We start from the raw sequence: 22,344 nt of genomic DNA, 5'->3' as shown, positions 1-22,344 counted from the left end.
CGCCTGCGATGGTGTACGCAACGACGAACCTGGGTGCACGAATGGCAAAACGTCATTTTTTCGGATGAAACCACGTTCTGTTTACAGCATCTTGATGGTCGCATCCGTGTTTGGCGACATCGCAGTGAACGCACATTGGAAGAGTGTATTCGTCATCGCCATACTGGCGTATCACCCGGCGTGATGATATGGGGTGCCATGGGTTACATGTCTCGGTCACCTTTTGTTCGCATTGACGGCACTTTGAACAGTGGACGTTACATTTCAGATGTGTTAAGACCCGTGGCTCTACCCTTCCTTCGATCCCTGCGAAGCCCTACATTTCAGCAGAATAATGCAAGACCGCATGTTGCAGGTCCTGTACGAGCCTTTCTGGATACAGAAAATGTTCGACTGCTGCCCTGGGCAGCACATTCTCCAGATCTCTCACCAATTGGAAACGTCTCGTCAATGGTGGCAGAGCAACTGGCTCGTCACAATACGCCAGTCACTACTCTTGATGAACTGTGGTATCGTGTTGAAGCTGCATGGGCAGCTGTACCTGTACACGCCATCCAAGCTCTGTTTGAGTGAATGCCCAGGCATATCAAGGCCGTTATTACGGCCAGAGGTGGTTGTTCTGGGTACTGATTTCTCAGGATCTATGCACCCAAATTGCGTGAAAATATAATCACATGTCAGTTCTAGTATAATATATTTGTCCAATGAATACCCGTTTATCATCTGCATTTCTTCTTGGTGTAGCAATTTTAATGGCCAGTAGTGTATTTTGCTTTCGGAGCCATACTGTAGCCGCGTAAAATGAAATAATGAAAGGAATCGTGTCCACCGATTTATCAATATAGACTCTTGTGACGACGTTACTGGACGTGATTTAGACGTGGCGTTATCAGCGTTACCTTATTTTGTATCTTAATTCCTCTTACATGAGTCTATAGAATTTTTTATTAGTTTCGCTTGGCGGAATGTTACGTTTTCTGCCGATGTGTTTCCCCTTGTACGTAAGCCATTTCCGTGAAAACGATCAAAGAGCAACTGCAGCTACCGACGTCACAAAAAGGGGAACTTCTTTCTTCTTTAATAAAGGAAGTACAGTCTGGAGTTTAATTAATTCGTGTGTGCCCAATATAGTGGTTCATGGTGTGGGTTCCTGTAGTCATGTCCTAGTTCATGAACCACGGGCAACGTATGAGTGGCCAAGTAAGTGGTCCCGACAGTCGGGATACCAGTTACTTTGGAATAAGGCTGGGCATCTCGGACATATTCTGAGTCGTGGTCACCTTTGTGCTCATACGGCAAAGACTACCAAATCCACCGGTTAGTCCCTCAGCCGTTAGGTGTAAAACCCAATGGGACTCGGGGCAAGTAAGGCTAGCAACCTGCTTCCCTGGTACTTTAAATATGATGCTGGCAACAATCAGAGGAAAATGCCTCGGACCTTTGGAGGTGACGGAGTCCCACCTCTAACTGACAAACCAGGGACTCCAAAGATACGACTTGGCAAACAAATGGTAATGAGATGGGGAGCTATTAATATCAATGGGGGCTACTCTGGGAAGAAGGTAGAGCTGGCAGAGGCTGCAAGTAAGATGGGGCTGGACGTTTTAGCTGTTAGTGACATTCAGGTAAGGGGTGAGAAAGAAGAGGAAGTGGGAGAATACAAGGTCTACCTGTCAGGAGTCAAAGCAGGAATAGCACAATGGGGTGTAGGGCTTTACATCAGGAAAGAAATGGAACCCAGCGTAGTTGCAATAAGGTATGTAAACGAACGACTGATGTGGATAGTTTTGACAGTGTCTAGCAAGAAAATTAGGATTGTGTCAGTATATTCGTATTGTGAAGGGACAGATCAAGATAAGATGGATAGTTTTTATGAGGCACTCAGTGATGTAGTTGTTAGAGTAAAGGACAAGTACAGTGTTCTGCTCATGGGTGATTTTAACGCCAGGATTGGAAATCGAACAGAAGGGTATGAAAAGGTTATGGGTAAATTTGGAGAGGATATGGAGGCCAACAGGAACGGGAAACAACTCTTGGATTTCTGTGCCAGTATGGGCTCAGTAATCACAAACCCCTTTTTTAAACATAAGAACATTCACCGGTGTACTTGGGAAGGCAGGGGAACCAGATCTGTCATTGACTATATAATAACAGATCAGGAATTCAGGAAGGCTGTGAGGGACACACGTGTATTCAGGGGATTCTTTGATGACACTGATCATTATTTAATCTGCAGTGAAATTGGGATTGTGAGGCCGAAAGTGCAGGAGGTCAGGTCCATTTGTAGGAGGATAAGAGTGGAGAAACTTCAGGATAAGGAAATCAGGCACAAGTACATAACAGCGATCTCAAAAGGTACCAGTTAGTTGAATGTAGTCAATTACAGTCACTGGAAAAGTAATGGATAAGGTACAGGGACACAGTACTAGAAGTGGCTAAAGAATGTCTTGGAACAGTAGTGCGTAAAAGTAGGATGAAGCAAACAGCTTGGTGGAATGATACAGTCAAGGCAGCCTGTAAAAGGAAAAAGAAAGCGTATCAAAAATGGCTACAAATCAGAACCCAGGTAGACAGAGAAAGTTATGTTGAAGAAAGAAACAAAGCCAAACAGATAATTGCAGCATCCAAGAAGAAATCGTGGGAAGACTTTGGAAACAGGTTGGAGACTATGGGTCAAGCTGCTGGAAAACCATTCTGGAGTGTAATTAGCAGTCTTCGATAGGGAGGTAAGAAGGAAATGACAAGTATTTTGGACAGGTCAGGAAAACTGCTGGTGAATCCTGTGGATGCCTTGGGCAGATGGAGGAAATATTTTGAAGAGTTGCTCAATGTAGGGGAAAATGCGATCAGTAATGTTTCAGATTTCGAGGTAGAATGGGATAGGAATGATGATAGAAATAGGATCACATTTGAGGAAGTGGAAAAAATGGTCAATAGATTGCAGTGCAATAAAGCGGCTGGGGTGGATGAAATTAAGTCGGAACTCATCAAATACAGTGGAATGTCAGGTCTTAAATGGCTACACAGGATAACTGAAATGGCCTGGGAGTCGGGACAGGTTCCATCAGACTGGACAAAAGCAGTAATCACACCAATCTTTAAACATGGAAACAGAAAAGATTGTAACAACTGCAGAGGTATCTCTTTAATCAGCGTTGTGGGTAAAATCTTCTCAGGTATTGTTGAAAGGAAAGTGCGAGTATTAGTTGAGGACCAATTGGATGAAAATCAGTGTGGGTTTAGGCCTCTTAGAGGTTGTCAGGACCAGCTCTTTAGCTTACGGCAAATAATGGAGAAGTGTTATGAGTGGAACAGGGAATTGTATCTATGCTTTATAGATCTAGAAAAGGCATATGACCGGGCTCCTAGGAGGAAGTTATTGTCTGTTCTACAAGATTATGGAATAGGAGGCAAACTTTTGCAAGCAATTAAAGGTCTTTACATGGATAGTCAGGCAGCAGTTAGAGTTGACGGTAAATTGAGTTCATGGTTCAGAGTAATTTCAGGGGTAAGACAAGGCTGCAAGCTGTCTCCACTGTTGTTCATATTATTTATGGATCATATGTTGAAAACAATAGACTGGCTGGGTGAGATTAAGATATGTGAACACAAAATAAGCAGTCTTGCATATGCGGATGACTTAGTTGTGATGGCAGATTCGATTGAAAGTTTGCAAAGTAATATTTCAGAGCTAGATCAGAAATGTAAGGACTATGGTATGAAGATTAGCATCTCCAAAACGAAAGTAATGTCAGTGGGAAAGAAATATAAACGGATTGAGTGCCAAATAGGAGGAACAAAGTTAGAACAGGCGGACGGTTTCAAGTACTTGGGATGCATATTCTCACAAGATGGCAACATAGTGAAAGAACTGGAAGCGAGGTGTAGCAAAGCTAATGCAGTGAGTGCTCAGCTACGATCTACTCTCTTCTGCAAGAAGGAAGTTAATACCAAGACTAAGTTATCTGTGCACCGTTCAATCTTTCGACCAACTTTGTTGTATGGGAGCGAAAGCTGGGTGGATTCAGGTTACCTTATCAACAAGGTTGGGGTTACGGATATGAAAGTAGCTAGGATGATTGCAGGTACTAGTAGATGGGAACAATGGCAGGAGGGTGTCCACAGTGAGGAAATCAAAGAAAAACTGGGAATGAACTGTATAGATGTAGCAGTCAGGGCGAACAGGCTTAGATGGTGGGGGCATGTTACACGCATGGGAGAAGCAAGGTTACCCAAGAGACTCATGGATTCAGCAGTAGAGGGTAGGAGGAGTCGGGGCAGACCGAGGAGAAGGTACCTGCATTCGGTTAAGAATGATTTTGAAGTAATAGGTTTAACATCAGAAGAGGCACCAATGTTAGCACTGAATAGGGGATCATGGAGGAACTGTATAAGGGGGGCTATGCTCCAGACTGAACGCTGAAAGGCATAATCAGTCTTAAATGATGATGATGATGATGATGATGATGCCCAATATTTGTGTCACTCCAGTTTCGCGTCAGAAACATGTGCACGATGGACAGACATCGCTAAACGGGCAATGACAGGTTAAACAAGTAAAATGATATACAAACTGTCCCACTGGTGACCGCAAGGAAGTGTTGCAGCATGCTTGGTTAAGACAGTTCAGAAAACTTTTGACTCTCAGCAGCTGGTAACTACCTCTACATTTTTTCTACATCTACATTTACACCTACAACTATTCTCCACAAGCCAGCTCATGGTGTATGGCGGTGTGTATTGTCTTGTACCATTGTCACTTTCCTTTTTCCCAGATCCTGTCGCGATTGTTTTTTGTTGAGTAGCTTCCGTGTAAGCTACGCTCTTTCTAATTTTACGTCCATAGTTCAAATGGCTCTAAGCACTATGGGGCTTAACATGTCAGGTCATCAGTCCCCTAGAACTTAGAACTACTTAAACCTAACTAACCTAAGGACATCACACACATCCATGCCCGAGGCAGGATTCGAACCTGCGACCGTAGCAGTCGCGCGGTTCCGGACTGAAGCGCCTAGAACCGCTCGGCCACTGCGGCCGGCCATACGTTCATTGTCATTTCGCGAGATATACGCAGGACACAGCAATATATTGGTTGACTCTGCTAGTAACGTAACCTCTCGGATGGTTCTAATGGCTCTGAGCACTATGGGACTTAACTTCTGAGGTCATCAGTCCCCTAGAATTTAGAACTACTTAAACCTAACTAACCTGAGGACATCACACGCATCCATGCCCGAGGCAGGATTCGAACCTTCGACCGTATCGGTCACGCGGTTCCAGACGGTAGTGCCTAGAACCGCTTGGCCACCCCGGCCGGCTAACCTCTCGGAATGCTGACAGTGTTCCACACCGTGATGCAGAACGCCGCTCGTGCTGCGTCTGCTACTGGAGTAGGCTGAACATCTCTGTGACGCTTTCGCACTTATTAGATGGACCTGAAACGAAATGCAGAGCCCTCCTTCGAGTCTTCTCCAGATTCTCTCTCAATTCTACGTGGTGCTGATCCCAAACTGGAGAGCAGTATACAAGTATTGGGGGAGCGGCTGTTTCTTAAGCTACCAGTTTTGTGGGAGAGGAGTTGTACTTCCTGGTGATTCTTCCAACGAATCTCGCCCTGCAGCTGCCTTAATTTCGATTACCTTCATGTAGTCCCTCCATTTTAAATCGCTCCAAACGCATACGCTTACATATTTTGTGGATGTGCCTGATTCCACTGATTGTTCTGCAATCGTGTAATCCTTGAGTAGTCGATGCTTCTGTCTATTTATCTGCTGTACATTATATCTGTTTATGATCATGGTCCACTGCCAATCCCTGCCCCAGTCATTCATCCCCTGCCGGTCTTCTTGCATTTCAGTACAATTTCCTAGAGTATCTGTACACAATGGGATCATCCGCTAAAAACATCACGAAACTTCTGACGTTATTCACGAGCTCATTTATACTCGGAATTTCAAAGTCTTTGGTTCAAACGCCTAGCGGTGATAGATCGCGCCATGAAGAACAAATTTTGTTAAACACAGAATGTTCGCTGACGCTTTCGGCAGACGCCAGGCGTCGTCTTATGGAATTCGCCGCCCCTGAGAGGACGAGACTACACCGAACTAAGAGGGTCTACAAAACAGGTGTGCTGCACCTAGATTTTATCCAATCTAGTAAACTGACAGAGTGATTATGAACAAGAAAACTTTGAGACTGAGTTTTTCTAGGCGGGCAAAGCTAATTTCAGAAACTAGGTCTACCACCTTTCACGTAGCTCAGACGAGTGGCTTATAGGCAACACACATTTCATAGGAACGCCGCAGAATGTCTGCGCCCTGACTCCCCTCAGGGCCATAATCAATTACTAAAGAGGCCTGATGTCGCCGATAAGTACCGCCAAACATTTTGTCTCTGACATAAGGTGTTCCCCATGACGTGATCTATCACCCACAGACGTTCATCGACAAAACTTTCAAACACACTATCCACTTTGTGAAGAGTAATATTCCTATTACACTCCCTATGGTCACACCAGAAGTTAGTTTTACAAATGAATATTTCTCTCCATTGAGAATGACATGCTATGTTCTGTCAGCTAGAAACACTTCAGTCCAATCACACAGCTGGCCTTATATTCCATAGACTCTTACTTTGTTCATTTGGAAGCAATGTGGAATTGTATCGAAGATCTTTTGTAAGTCAAGGAACATAAACCCAATTTTGATGCCAATATCTAACGTTTTCAGGGTCTTGTATACGAAACGAGCGTGCTGGGTTTTACACGACTATTGCTTTAAGATTGCGAATTGATTTCAAAAAGGAGATTTGCGGAGTCTAGAGTTGTCATAACATGCGAGCATTAAATTTTTTCCAATGTTTTATAGTGGATCGACGTCATACATTGTTCGACAACCATTCTAGAAAACGGGAATGACCTGTGCATTTCTTTCCAAGCATTAGGAACGTTTATCCCCTGCAGTGACGTACGATGCACTGCTACTAGGAGAGGTGCAATTTCTTTACCATACTCTGTGTAGAATCATATTAGTATCCCATCAGCTCCAATTACCTTTCCTCCTTTGAGCGGCTTTAGCTGCTTTCCTATTTCATCGTCATTTACTTTTATATTTGTGATTTTAGCACTCGTGCCTCTATTTAAAGGAGAAACAACAGTACTATCTTCCTCAGTGAAACAGCTTTGGAAAAAGTATTTCGGTCTTCTCTGTGTCATCCTCCGTTTCAGTACCATTATTGTAACAGAGTGTCTTGCCAGATGGCTTCGACCCGCATACTGATTTAACATTAGACTAAAATATTTTAGGATTTTCTGTCAAGTCGGTAGACTGAATTTTACTTTCGAATTAATTGGACGGTTCACTTGTGACTCTTCTATCGCCACTTTTTTGCCTTTCAGTTTTTGTTTGTCTCTTCGCTCACAACTTTTCTCGGTACACACCTGTCGAAGACTTATTGTATAATACTCTAGAACTTTGTCCATTAATGCTCTAGATTTCTGGTCCTGAAGAATTTTTCGTATTAAGCTGTCAGTTTATCTGAAATTCGTATTTTGTCGCTACTGGCTTTCATAAATATCTCCCTGCCCCTCTTTACGTTCCTACATACAGCCATATTCAATGGTACTGTAACAGACTTACGATCAATGATTCCCTATTGTACGCCAACGGCGTCAGAAATGTTGGGCATACTAGTCGTGTGCAGATGTTAACTTCACGAGTTGCTTCTCCGATTAGATGTTCAAGGTAATTTCCGTCATGGCACTTATAAAAATTTCTTTGTATCTTCTACCCGCCTTATCGCTATCTATAGCTAGTAAGTTGATATACTGTAACGTGACCAGAAAATTTTCTCGAAATCTTCTCCATGTTTCTCCTCCAATATTGTGCCATTCGTATTACTGCCTCTTTTTTGATGACCCAGCTTTATCAGTTATCTTCATACCCCTTTCCTCAATTGGAATCCTTACTAACCTCACTAACTACAGTTGTAGTTTTTTTTGCAGCCTTAAACACGTGTTGACAACCGGTGTTCAATCTGTCTTTGTCAAACTTATTCTAATCGGAACTTAGAATGTCGTTTCTGTTAATATCTGTTTTGCGAACTGTCTCCTACTAGTACTATGTGGGCATTGCTACGTTTATAACGGTGACTAGCTCAAGCCTTTTCCACTGACGTTCGTGCAGTTTGCTAATACTGAATTAAAATTTTGCTTCTACGATATGCTATGAACAATGCTACTCTCCTCACTTCTGTGTGAAATCAGAACTACCTTAACGGAACTGTGGAGGGACTTCTGTGTCCTAAAAGACACATATGTACACGCCACACCCAATCATTACCATCACACACCAGCAGAACGTTCTATATTCTCAAAGAATACATGCAACAACGTACATGAAAACTGTGGTAGATGTTTCTGTTTGAAGGTTCTGCCTTTTGAGACACAGGGTTAATCGGTACAGCATTTTTGCTGATAAAACAGTAACCCACATTTCATTAAATGAGATATATACATTACGGAACTACTCTACAGTGACACACAAGCATCCATAGGTGTACGCTCCATGTTCTTTCATACGTGGCAGCTGTTGTAACCAATGATTCGTCGTTGAGTACTGACGATATTGATATGTTAGACGGTGAGAGATAAATCTTGTTATTAATTACAAGTCAGTCAGTCACTCGGTAAGTTCCGACTACAGTCTTATAATATGTGCAGGGTCAGGCATTCGATAACTGCTAAACGCTCAATGTATTTTTTCCTCGTAGAGCAGTTGTTTACAACACCTGTTCTAATAACACAATGCCGTAATCGGAACAGACTGTTTCTTGCCGTGCGGTTGCTTTTGTACTCAAAAGCAATCCTCTGATGAAATTACTGTCATTTGTATTCAATACATCAAATGCTGAAGAGGTCTGTTCAGACTGGTAAGACACTACTTACTTACCTTCTGAAAAGAGCTACGTAATTTCTGTTTCTCTCATACGGGCTTATATTAGAGCTTCTATAAATATTTTTGAAAATATGCCTGATGAATGCCTGAATGGATATCTAACACTGGATTCAGGATATTTAACTGTGGGTTCTGGCACCCGGGACAGAGATCATATGATTATCTTGCGACATTCTTTGACAGTCATATTCAAGAATTTACTTTCGTAACCCAAACTGATTTATAACACGATCAACTTCGTTTCCTAGTTACCGTGATGTACGACTTGTGTTTAGAAATTAACGGAAATGTTGAATGTTTCCTTGTTGTATCAGTCCGATACGTGCTACGTTTCTGTTGCAGGGTTGAGTAATACGGCTGAGAAGTATCTGGACAGTGTTAGCCACAACGAATATTAGGCAGTTGTCAGCTGTTAAAAAGATTACATCTGTTTTGATGGCATCGGCAGATTAGTTTTACTTTGTATAAAATATATAAAAGAGTGTGCATTAAATATTACTATAAGAATGGCCTAAAGTGCAATATGATCTTACAAAATTTCAAATATAGCTTAAGACGAGTCTGCTGGGCGTCCCAGCATATTATCAACCGATGAATTGGCGGAAAAAGCAACAGAAATGATTATGAACCTTCACTGAATGACGATCAGGTAAGTCACTAATGACATTGTGGTATCAACTGGCTCATGCCACGAATATTTTTCTTTCTTTTTTCTTTTTGATATTTTGGGCATGAAACTTCTGACAGAATAATTTGTCCCAAAACTGTTAAATTTCGAACGGGAGCAGTGGCGGAAGCGAGTTCCTCATGATTCGCTAGATGTACTCAATAACGAAGCAAAACAACTGCAAAATGTCATAAGAGATCATGAATCATGGATACGACGTCTGAATCAATGGCCAATCGCCCCAGTTGGAATATTCTAGGCCGCCAAGACTAGAAACAGCTCGACAGTGCGGTCAAATGTGAAGGTTATGTGCACTGTGTTCTGCGACTTTAACGCATAGTATTCCAAGAGCCCTTGCCACAAGGTCGAACGATCAGTAAAGACTGCTAATTAACCGTCCAGCGCCAAGAAGCTTCCAAATTTATGGTGATAAAGTATGCACCTGCTTGGGAATTGCTTCTTGATGGTGAATTTTTGACGAAAACCAATACTGTAATGATTCCCACCACCATCTGGCTCCACATTACTTTTTTTCTGTCCCACACGTATGGTAAACCTTAAAATACTGCCATTTCACAGGCACGGGTGAGCTTAAAAATGAATCGCTGAGAGAGCTAAAAGCTATCTTGAAGACCGAGCTTCAGAAGTGTTTCTGGAATTTGAAAAAGAGCTGACAATGTCTAATGGGAAGTATTTTATAATGGGTAACACTGCTGCAGACAAACACATAAAATACCTTCAAAAATTCCGTTGATTCTTTAACCCGCCTTTGTATGTACTAGCGGCGTAGCAATGTTAAGTACATTTCAGGAGCAGGTAATAGTCTTCATCACAAACCTCTAGGTTTTATAAACGACAAACTAACCTGATACGGCTGTCATTCCACTGTAACATGCTTTTTAGAACCTCATTTCCAATATATGACAGTAAACTAGCAATTGTGTTGTTTTTCATTTACTATTTTCTTTCTGCTTTCTATATGGATTGATACAGATGATCTCTTAATTCCCCACTTGCACCTCTCACTTACTGTGACAACAAAGATATACTTCAGTGTGTAATTGAGACCTGAATCAGCTTTCATAAGTTAAACGTCTTCACACAAATCACTAACCCCTTCTTAACCATCTCAGATTATTTTTAAGCACTTCAAACAATGCTGTAAATCTATTAACCTCCTGAGGTATTACGACGAAGCCTTGTCAGTTTTCCATGGGACGTTTCTTTGGATCACATGAAGCAAATTTCTTTGCGCCTACAATTTTTGGTCATGTGTTGGGTACTGTATTTGATTTGGCTGTGGGACTTTGCACTTGGCGGCTGAGTCTTTTCTAAATGCGTGCAGAACACACATCGCACTTGTATTTGTCCCTCACACAACGCTCTGAACACTGCAGCGATCCATAAGCACGTGTACATCTCTCTCCGCTCTCCTCTTTTGCCTCTGTGGCGTCTTACTCCAAGGAGCTGAACAGCAGATTATCTCGCTGGATAAAACCGTTCTTCAGAAGCAGACAGCTGCTAAAATTTGTTCGGCAGGTGGAAAAGGCAGTCAGTCAACCATTTCCCATACAAGGCTTCTTTTGTAAAAGCCTCTTCCCTACTCTGCTTCCAGATGTGGACTTTGCCACCCGTCACATTGACATGGAAGTGACTCTGCAGAACAAGAAACTCAACACTCGGGCGATAGGGTCAGAAGCTTCTTTGCAGACGCGACGCAACTTACAGCATTTAAGGAAAAACGGTCGAAATTTAAGACAGCTTTTTTATTGATAACCTTCGTTTTGAGAAATATTGTACGTATTTAAATCCGTAACAAATTTAGCTAAAAGAAAATAACCTTCTCTAATTAATTTCTTATTTCAAAAAGCACTGTGAACCGTTTACAGCAAGGAAACACATCTTTGGATGGCTGTTACATTCCTTTATCGACACCTATGGATATTTTACAGCCTAATATGATCAAAAAATTCATTGTAAAACGAAAACGCTAACGAAAATAGTCATGTGCTTGTCAAGAGATTGGTTTGTAGCTGTGTATTAAGAGCGTAATCTTGAAAAGGTAAATGACTGTACGTTGAGTTTGCATATATGTACGACACAACATGATGTTGTCGTACAGTCAGTTTGAATCAGGCGTAACAGACTCGTTTCAGTTTTTCAATCTGGAGAAGCTATCGATAACCACTTACAACATATTTTCCAGTAACAAATATTGAAAACTGCTGATAACTACTACCACATGCAACAATTGTTTATATCTTTTATTGCTTATACTGAGTTTGTTTCATTACGACAATCTATCAGATACCCACAGGCAGCACGGAGGGCATATTTAATAATGTAATGTTGTTTTTTAAGTTTATCGATTAGTGAAGGAAAGATATAAGCTGCAGGGAGACCTATGTTTTTAGCCTATTGGGACAAACATACGTTCAATTAATGCGAATGAGCGAATGTCAGTAGTTTTACAAATAATACATATATTTTATAAATTTCTAGTTGTTTAAACTTAAGCGAATACTGCTGGATCCTGTGATTGTCCTAAATCGCTTAAGGTGAGTTCCGGGATGGTTCCTTTGAGACGGCACACCTGGTTTCCTTACCCACCCATACCCAGTGCGAGACCGACTCCATCTCCGAAGACGTAGACATCGTTGGTGTGTTAAACCGTAATTTTATATTATTTTCTTGTTAGTATGCAGTTTGATGCAGACCGTGTAACTACGATACCTTTATTTTCTCTGTAAATCGGTTCGGCACGAATGCACTACACTCATTGGGATTTTTCAGTCTCTCTCTCTCTCTCTCTCTCTCTCTCTCTCTCTCTCTCTTTCTAAGACATCAACCAGTTGTAGTTGTAGGTTTCTTTGCCTGCAGTCAGAATAATCAGCAAAACCTCACCATGCTACTCTAAACATATCTTTTCATTTCGGAGTCACTTCTACACGCTACATCCTCATGAACCTGCTTACTCCATCGAAGTATCAGTCTCCCTTTACAATTTTTACGCGCTACACTTTCGTTGATTACGAAATGAAATGTCCCTTTATGGCTCAGGCTGTGTTCTAACGAACTATCCTTTCTTTTACTGAAGTTGTGCCATAAAGATCTTTCTTCCTCACTACCTCTTCAGTAGTTGCTCGAGCTATCCCTCCAATCTTCACCATTCCTCCTTGAACCACATTTCAAACGCTATACTGCCACTTTCAGCAAACACTATCACTATAAATATAGAAGATAATTCATAAGTATCTCCGGGGATTCAGAAGACGACTGCGCAAAAACTACAAGTCATACAAAGAAATGACACATCTCAGTGGACATAGCATCCCTACAAGTTTAAATTCGTAATACCCATCGTGACGTGGTTTCTCTAGGGTCTAATCATGTCCGATGATGTAGCTAAATCATCCACCATTTATTGTCGTATCAAATTAGGTTGTGCGCCTCCAATGAGCAGATTTCCAAACTGGGATGCTGTCACGTCTACCCAGCAATCCGCATAAACGTCTTCAGTGAACTGCACACACATGGTGACGTTTAGCACTGTGATGCTGTGTCGACTGATGTGTGTCTACTTTCTGTATGTCTGTAGTTTCCTCACAGTCGTCTTCCGAAACCATGGAGATACTTACGAACAACACTGTATATTGTATTGTCAGAAAATGTTCTTTTACTGTTGCCATCTATATTTAATATCCTGTTTATCTCAGCTACCGTCAGTTGTATAGCTGCTCAAATAGTAAGACTCAGCTACTACTTTCAGTGTTTCATCTCTTGATCTAATTCCCTCATTACAAGATGGTGTAATCTGACTGCACTCCACTGGCGTTTTTTACTTTTATGTATTTCATCTTGTAGACCACCTTCGAGATACCATCTGATCAGTTCAGTTTATTTTCGGTGTCCTTTTTCATGTGTGATATAGTTACCATGTCACAGGCAAACATTGAAGCTTTCATTGTTCCTGTGTTTAATTCTCTTTCCAAATTCCTCTTTTCTTTCCTTTGCATCTTACTCAGTGTACAAACTGAATAACATAGGCGACAGGCTAGAACCCTGATGATCTTTCTTCACAGTTACTGCTTCCCTACCGTGTCCTTCAATGCCTTGCTCTGCGGCCTGGTTTCTTCACAAACTGTAGATAACATTTCACTTTTTGCTTTTTATCCCTAATAACTAATTCTAAATAATATATTGCGATGAAGATTGTCATTTTTTTTATAAATCTTTATATGCTAAAAACATGGCTTTAATGGTTTTTCAACTGCGAACAGAGCTTGAATGGTTACTACAAGAACAGGTGGAACGAAAGTAAAAAAAGCGAAATAACTACACTGAACGTTGCGATATTATCTGCGAAAAAATTGCCTTTTATTTGGAGAAAGCAACGTAGCGAAGGAAGAGCAGCAAAGGAGCTGACAGCTGACGCACTCGGTAATATTGCTGGAACGCGTCTCACGCACCGGCTGTTGTGCGCCGCACAGCATCCACCCAGGCTTATTGATGGGACATACCGAACTCTGCCTATATTTCATAAATACGTATTCCTGTACAAGCACAAAGAAGGCAACGGTAGCGTTTTGTTTACGCCATAAACAGACAGCCTAAGGGAACGAGAGAGGCTCCACATGACCATATTACTTAGAACTGAGTGTGTCTTCAATCATGTAATACATCTAAAAATAAAAATAATTTTGATGCTAAAATAAAATGCAAATCAAAAGGATGCTATACCTCAGCCAGTCAATAATTTGGAGGTGAGAGTTCTACAGATAATAATGGCGGACAAACCTAAAAACACTAGTGAAAATATCGCAACACCAAAAAATTATTTATGTAGATTAATAAAATTTAGGAAATACGTTTGTGTAGGTAACGTTCACAAGTGATTAACGTTGCAAGATCACAGGTAAATGTAAGCGCGAGGTAAGCCATTGCAAATGTGAAATGCTGCTACATTAATAACGTGTATAGCCGCAAGAATGAAAATGAGCATGCATTGTGTTGTACAGATCCGAATGTCAGTTTGTTGGATTGAGTTCCATGCCTATTGCACTTGGCCGGTCAATATAGGGACGGATAATGCTGGTTGTGAGTTACCCTGGAGTTGTCATCCGATGTTGTCCCATATGTGCACGACTGGAGATACATCTGGTGGCCGAGCACGCCAAGGCATCGTGTTGACATCTCCTAGAGAAAGTTTAGTTACAAAACCACTGTCTGGGCGAGCGTTAACCCATTGGAAAACACCCCCGGGAATGCTGTTCATGAATGGCAGCACAACATGTCGAATCACCAGATCGACGCAGAAATTTGCAGTCAGGGTGCGTGGGAAAATCACGAGAGTGCTCCTGCTGTCATACGAAATCGCACCCCAAACCATAACTCCAGCTGCAGGTCCAGCGTGTCCAGGTTCGTTGCTGTCCCTTAACTGGCCTCCCCTAACCAACACCGGCCACTCAGTCAGAACAATCTTTCAACAGAAAACACAACACACCTCCGCCTTGTACTCCAGTGAGCTCTCGCTTCACACCGTTGAAATTGCAAATGGCCGTGGTTTAGGGTCAGTGGAATGCACGCTGGAGGTTGTCTGGCTCTAAGCTGTCGTCGAAGTAAGCGATTTGTAACAGTTCATTGTGTCACTGTGGTGCAAACAGCTACTGAAATTGCTGCTCTAGATGCAGTACGATGCGCTAGAGCCACACACCGAAAGCGCTGGTCTTACCTCTCGGTACTGTCACGTGACCGTCCAGAGTCCGGTCTTCCTGCGACCGTTCGTTGTACATCTTTAGCTACATCCATACTCCGCAAGTCACCTGACCGTGTGTGGCATAGGGTACCTTGAGTACCTCTATCGGTTCTCCCTTCTATCCTAGTCACTTATTTTTCGTGGAAAGGAAGATTGTCGGTATGCCTCTGTGTGGGCTCTAATCTCTCTGATTTTATCCTTATGGTCGCTTCGCGAGATATACGTAGGACGGAGCAATATACTGCTTGTGTCCTCGGTGAAGGTATATTCTCGAGACTTCAACAAAAGGCCGTTCCGAGCCACCGAGCGTCTCTCTTGCAAAGTCTTCCACTGGAGTTTACCTAACATCTCCGTAGCGCTTTCGAGATTACTAAATGATCCTGTAACGAATCACGCTAATCTCCGTTGGATCTTTTCTATCTCTCCTATCAACCCTATTTGGTACGGATCCCACACCGGTGAGCAGTATTCAAGCAATGGCCGAACAAGTGTACTGTAACCTACTTCCTTTGTTTTCGGACTGCATTTCCTTAGGATTCTTCCAATGAATCTTAGTCTGGTATCTGCTTTACCGACGATTAATTTTATATGGTCATTGCATTTTAGATCACTCCAAATGCCTACTCCCAGATAATTTATGGAATTAACTGCTTCCAGTTGCTGACCTGGTATATTGTAGCTAAATGATAAAGAATCTTTCTTTCTATGTATTCGCAGCACGTTACACTTGTCTACATTGTCATTCCCGTGAAAAACGCTGCCAGCAACCATGTACAGTGGCTACATTCCTGCCAAGTCTTTTTGCAGTATCGCAGAAGGAATATCCAACTTCCCGTTGCTCTATTACACGAACTCGTTCAAACACAGTAAGGAGTAGCCATAAAGGCATTCTTGACTAAACTTACCACGTCCAACCTCTAATGTAACTAACGCTCAGGACCGTTACAGAGTGTATTTAACGCAAACCTTATCTGGATCCTCAAAGGAGCGCTACTAGCGCCTATCTTATGTGACTGGCCCGAAATCTGGATGGACATCATCTTTCAGATGTAGGAAACATGCCTACCAACTTTAGTTTATGTCCAACAACTCTTTCTTGGTATTGCGATTTCTTTTACCGTCAGTGTGCATGTGCTTACACTCCACAACCTGGTGGCGGGAGTCGTAAATACTGAATGACTACTGCTCCTCAAAGTACTAGCCGGCCGCTGTGGCCGAGCGGTTCTAGGTGCTTCAGTCCGGAACCGCGCTGCTGCTACGGTCGCAGATTCGAATCCTGCCTCGGGTTTCGATGTGTGTGATGTTCGGTTTAAGTATTTCTAAGTGTAGGGGTCTAATGTCCTCAGATGTTATGTCCCATAGTGCTTAGAGCCATTTGAACCATTTTTGAACCGAAGTACTACTTTACCTTACTTGAAGGATAAATTCTTTTTTTTCGTCTAGGGGTACATGCGCATCGTCGCTATTACCTGCTCCTAAAGTAATAGCAGCTAGTTGAAACGTTCGTAATGTCCAGTGCATATAAAGTCCAGCTCAACTGTCTTAAGCGACGATTTACACCATTAAATTTGAAGGAATAAGTTCATTCGAAATCATGATGCAACTCTTCATACAAGCAGGAATGAGATAAGTCTGTTGTAATTTTACTTGGACTTTGGCGACAAACACAGAGGTGCTGCCGATATTTCACTGTGAACAGGAGCGCTTCTCCTAACAAACATATATACGAAACTCGACTACAGAAATTCTAATTCCCAGAACACTAGCTTATGCAAAAACACAAATACTCAGTACCAGGGTATCGTTGTACAGTAAGTAGTTCAAAATGGTTCAAATGGCTCTGAGCACTATGGAACTCAACTGCTGAGGTCATTAGTCCCCTAGAACTTAGAACTAGTTAAACCTAACTAACCTAAGGACATCACAAACATCCATGCCCGAGGCAGGATTCGAACCTGCGACCGTAGCGGTCTTGCGGTTCCAGACTGCAGCGCCTTTAAGCGCAAGGCCACTTCGGCCGGCACAGTAAGTAGTCCTAGCCTATTCTGGCTCCACTCTAAATCCAATCGGTCAACATCAGTGTCTTCTTGCCAGCGTAGGCACTAGCGTGGGGTGTCATGAGTTGTCGATGAGCGACGGATCCTTCTTCAGGCAGAGGAGCTACGATCATCTGGAGCTGGAATTGGAACTGGATCTCCGACTGGCTCCCATTGCAGCTCTGGCAGGAACTCTCCCGGTTAATCCGTGGAACACAGTTTATATCCTAGTGCGGAGTGATACGAACCTCCCCCACTATTTGTTCCACGTGATGAGTGACGTGAAACATAGTTATCCATCAGCTAGAGGCTCTGATTTAGTCCACTAGAATTTGCCGACGTTTTCACTTTGCCTGACGTCAATGCCGCCCCGAGTAGCTCGTGCTGTTAGAGGGAGGACTAGATAGCAGGTGTTGTTGCTCATGGCCACAACACAATCCATCGATCTGCTCCACTGATTATTTAAGTTAATAATCACGCAAATAAAAAACTGCATCATTAATTTATAGAAATCCCGGAAAATTTCAACAATCTAATAACTTTCATCAAACTAACTTTATTACTCTCGACGATTTGCAAGCATGATTTTCACTAATTTGCACTCGAGACGCACATTTTGATTTTCCGCTAGTTGAAACAAGAGACTGACTATTTTTAATGTTGCTCGTAACTGTGAGAATTGATTGTATGAAAGAAATATATGTAAATAATTTGACGTCTTTGTATGCATAGAACTGTTGATATGAGAAGCTGTCACCTCTTTCTACTCGAGCTTTCAGACTGGTGATATCTCCCACTATTCTCACGCAGTATACATGTTTGGTTTTGCTCTTATTGTTCATAAAAAATCAAATGGTTCAAATGGTTCTGAGCACTATGGGACTCAACATCTGAGGTCATCATTCCCATAGAACTTAGAAATACTTACACCTAACTAACCTAAGGACATCACACACATCCATGCCCGAGGCAGGATTCGAACCTGCGACCGTAGCGGTCGCTGGGTTCCACACTGAAGCGCCTAGAACCGCTCGGCCACTCCGACCGGCTATTGTTCATCACTTTTTCTATATGAATGTTTACACATTCCATCTTCTGAAAGTGTATCTGATATAATGCTATAGTTCTAGCATGATATGCTGTTCGGTGCCAGTATGTTTCTTGGCTATCACTTGTTACAAACTAAGTAACGGCGTAATTGTAATACTTCGCGCTTTCGTTGCAGGCTGGCGTATTGCACTGCGGCTATGAGTAGCTTAAAAGCTATCCAACGATACTTTCACTGTAGAGATATGATAAATAATTTTTCGTCCTTAATTTCACAGCTGTCAGTGCACTTTCCTATTTTTTATTGTGACTATCATCTAATTTAAATGTCGCATCGAAGAGTCATTACCACCAGTAACTTTCTTTCTACATTATTTGAAATTCGGATATATGCTTATTTTGCAGCATATCGGTAACCTGTGTTTGCCACGGTCTTCAGTGTTATTCGTCGTATTCCGCAATGACACCCGTTTTCAGAACCAAACCATTATCAACTCCTGGTTCCCGATGGACTTTCCGCTACAGCACTGCCACAGTCTCGCTAGGTAGCTGCTTACCACCGTTTCCACCGTCTTCAGTCCATATCAATTTTTAGCGCACCTGTACAGTTTGTGAACATTTACGAGATTAGCGCTTACTCGGACGAAGCGATGGCATTCCCAAGTCACACCTACGATCCGTTAGTTGCAGGTTTCATTCATGCAACTTGTTCCTGACGTTAAAATATAAATTTTACTGTTAAATACATAACAGAGGAATCTGAAATTTGGAAATTTGCGTAAGTTCCTATGGGACCAAACTAATGAGGTCATCGGTCCCTAGGCTTACACACTACTTAATGTAATTTAAACTAGCTTACGCTATGACAATACACACGCCCTTGCCCGAGGGAGAACTCGAACCTCCGACAGAGGAAACTGAAATCATTAAACTAAGTGTAATGAAATCTGTGCATTTTTTTTACCAAGAATTTGTGTACACGTCGTGATAACATAAGAGAAAATTCTCTTGGTTTGCATTTCGGGTCAGCCCAGTAGATTTTTCGTGATAACATCGGCACAGAATAATAACAAGTACTTCATTTTAATGTCTAATTTAACTGTCAATATTTTTAATGCAATGGTAACTCAGAGTAATTTAACTGTTACAGAACAGATAAATCACTATTTTGGACTCTCTCTGGCCAGTGTATGTTCGTCGGGTCAGCAACGTAATCGCACTGCGCCAGTTATTCATTTTCTTTTCGAAAATGGACACTGCCGTAGCTCTCACATGCGCTGGGAACTGGACTTCTTAGGCTTTTCGGATTACTTTCGACGCGAGAATTCGTGTGACTAGCGTTTCTAGAATTCCGATTATAATTACAAATGATATGAAATGACATCTTGCATTATTTTTTAATTTTCAGTGTAGTATAGATTTTCACTTGTATTCCAGCGAATGTTTTAATTTTTTGGGTTGCAGTAGCGCTCCACAAGCTGTTCACAACGACATCCTAATCAATGTTCTAGCTAAACGCGTTTCTATGCTACAGCAGTTTATAACTATACAGAAATATAATTCGTAACAATTACGGGCATTTGCCTACACTGGTACGATGACGTCACGGGCAAAACAAATACTGCGTGACAGCTACGAGCAGACATGATCTACCGGTTGTAGCCTCAACCACCGCTTACGCACAATTACTCTTGCAGCTATTAGCGATTCAAATCGAAACACTGTTTTGCACAAGCAAGTTCGAGCAATGGGTGGATAGAAGGCTGTGTTTGTGGGAAATTTCAAATGCTACAGAAATGCAAGAGCTGTGCTACATGTGTTACGCTTTTTGTCTTTACAAGGCGCGAATGAAAAGTATCCTTGATAAAGACAAATGGCACCTTTAACAGCTAATACAAAGTTACAGGAATTCATTTCAACTCGCAATCACAGAAAAAGCTAACAAATCAATATTTCCTTTACATAAGATATGGACTCTCACCTCACCCTCTGCTTACCAGAAAATCTGTACAGCTTTGCCTACCAGTCGGGCCTCTCAGGGCCGTGATGTTTAAATTGACACTATTTTGACTTCTTACGATGTTAACGGCGTTTGAGGTACAAATACTATTAAAATAAGTCTATTTATTTGAAGTTTATATTTTAAAAAACACTATTTTATAGTTTTACTGGTGGCTTATATTCTTATTACAAATTTGGGAAGGCTCTACAGACAATAGCAGAATGTTCCGAGCATACACGTTTGGTACACTTATAACATGAAATTTGACTTTTCCTATGTTTTTTCTCTACACAATGTGCACATCTTCTCCTGTTCTTAGCTGGTGGTTTCAGTGTCTTTCCTCGACCCGGTGCTACTAAAGAATTCAATGACTTCTCTACTCCTTGTAGTTACTTTCCCAAATTGATGATAAGAGTCCGACGTCCCATTTCTTTATTGGTATCCAGCATCATCCAAATTATGTATGCATTCATTACACTTACATCGGCCATGTTGAAGAAAACCATCAATGGGCAGAGCCTTGTTTTCCTCTTCAGACTGTAGCATCGCGTCTTCTGGTCCATGGTGTCAACACAGCCCTTTGTGCCATTGTTTATCATCATAACTTCAGGATTCTTTACTTGTGATGATGACACCGGTGATTTGTCATGAAGAGAGCTAAGGACAGGAAAATGAAAGGCTATTATCACATCTGCCTCAAAACCAACTGATGTAGATTATATATGCTTCATGTCCTTTAAATGTAATAAAATCGGAACCAGTGTGACATACTATAAGACGCCTTCCTTTTCCCACTGGAACTTTCAAGGTACCTTGTCTCTTTGTTATTTGGCAAATGAGATGTCTTTGATTTACCAGTTCTCGTCCAAGTAATACACAGTTGATGTTCTTTTTGATCTGACTTCACGCTTTGCCCTCAGAAACATCATCCTAGTAGCAGCACTATCGGTTTGCTCCAATGAAAATTTCGCTTCATCAGTAGATTTTACATATTTATATCCGATGATGTTCAATATCCACTGTATTTACCTTGCACTCCCTTCAAACCCAGTGGCTTCACGCATAACAGTGAGGAATTTCGCTGACGTGGGGAAGTCGCTTCTTTCATAAAACTAGAAAAACTTCCGACACAAAACATCCTGATGGAGGTTGTCGATTCCCGTTCCCCGTTTTCGCATGCTAAGTTTCTTCGCTGGAGACTGTAAGTTCCACATTTCCAGTTGTCTGCTGAAACAGCCTAGCCTCTTGCTCAATTTGTCTGACTGTTCGCACACCAATACCGCCACAGCCGGCTGCAGTGCTTCCCTCTACCTTGACAACGTCGCAGACAGCCTCGTCTGAATCTGCTTCACGTTTGAAGAATGAGAACACGTTAAGAATAAGGTTCTTTTTCGGTTTGTGAAACACTTTTCGCTTCTATGTGTTTCAGCCACTATAAGAAAACTCACTGACCACAGAGAACATCACATAAATCAAAAAATGGTTCAAAAGGCTCTGAGCACTATGCGACTTAAATGCTGAGGTCATTAGTCCCCTAGAACTTAGGACTACTCAAAACTAACTAACCTAAGGACATCAGACACATCCATGCCCGAGGCAGGATTCGAACCTGCGACCGTAGCGGCCGCGCGATTCTAGACTGTAGCGCCTAGAACCGCTCGGCCACACCGGCCGGCCACATAAATCAACCAGTCATAGTCCCGCGCACATAAAATACGATAGAACGCTCAAATGTAACAGATGATTACACAGTCGGAACATGGAAACAGGCAGTGCTGACTGGCTAGCCGCGCAGCTGTCAGAGGCCATAAACGCTGTCGCGCACAGTAGTTGCGCATTATTATGAAAGTTAAATTTCACGAGTCAGACAGCCTTTTCAAATT

This window comes from Schistocerca piceifrons, chromosome 1, assembly GCF_021461385.2.
Source record: "Schistocerca piceifrons isolate TAMUIC-IGC-003096 chromosome 1, iqSchPice1.1, whole genome shotgun sequence".
Taxonomy (NCBI): Eukaryota; Metazoa; Arthropoda; class Insecta; order Orthoptera; family Acrididae; genus Schistocerca; species Schistocerca piceifrons.
Note: the sequence above shows the minus strand (reverse complement) of the source record.